Raw genomic sequence first — 1,101 nt, forward strand, 5'->3', positions numbered from 1 at the left:
ACAACAATGCTAAATCAAGCCCATAATTTCCTTCGGTTATGAGACCTGCAGATATTGTGTGCATCTGGATGAGAGACTGTTGCTAGCATAATATATACATGCCGACCAGCCGGACTTGGGGGTCATACTGACTTTACCCAGAATAGACATATAACATTGGGGTTGAAACTAAAATTATTGTCACCCATTCGAATTTTGGTGAGGCTCAATATCGCCTCAATGGAAGCAAGCGATCTATATTCAGTTCTTCGTCTAATTGAGTCATCGATCACATGATTTGTTGCTGATATTTCTTAATAAATGTATTTACTCTCTTTTCTTTTTTTTCTTCTTTTTTTTTTTAAAAAAAAAGAAAGTTATAAACATACCATGAGTAAAGCTGAAGAAAATGACATATTATGACGTTAGATATGTCTAAAACTGTGAACACTTTTCACTTTTTAGGTCACTTTGAGCATATCTTCCAATGTGACCAATGATCCCGAATATATGAAATGGTAATTAATATTATAGATAGTTCGAAGATGACGTCACTCAGGCCTTTGTTATTGTTTTTTGCCATCCGCGTTTATGAGTAATGCTCACTGAACTGTATTAACCTGACAATAAACGTTAATGGATACACACAGTTTTGTGTGTTGGTCCGTTATACTTCCAGATGGCAATGTTATGAGCTTCTTAGCAAGCGCATACTATGTATAGATCATACCTATTTGCTGTTAAAACGAGTTGTCACCTGCATTGGTATCGACATCAAATATAAGTGCTCAATCAAGCCTACACATTGGTTAGGCTATGAGTGTTAGCGCCCTCATACCAGTCTCTTGCTTACTATGGGCTATGGTCAGTATCTACAATATAGATAGTATGCACTTGGCTAAGAAGCTCATAACATTGCCACCCGGAAGTATAACGGACAACACACAAAACTGTGTGATAACCATGAACTTTTATAGTCTGGTTGATACAGTTTAGTGAGAATTACTCATAAACGCGGATGGCAAAAAAACATAACAAAGTCCCAAGTGACGTCAACTTCGAACTATCTATAGTCTCGGATTGGATATGGTAATACAAGAAGGTACTCTGAAAAACCCGGTT

The sequence above is a fragment of the Berghia stephanieae genome, chromosome 1 (genome assembly GCF_034508935.2).
Source record: "Berghia stephanieae isolate SIO BIC M18660-M18661 chromosome 1, UCSD_Bste_1.3, whole genome shotgun sequence".
Lineage (NCBI taxonomy): Eukaryota > Metazoa > Mollusca > Gastropoda > Nudibranchia > Aeolidiidae > Berghia > Berghia stephanieae.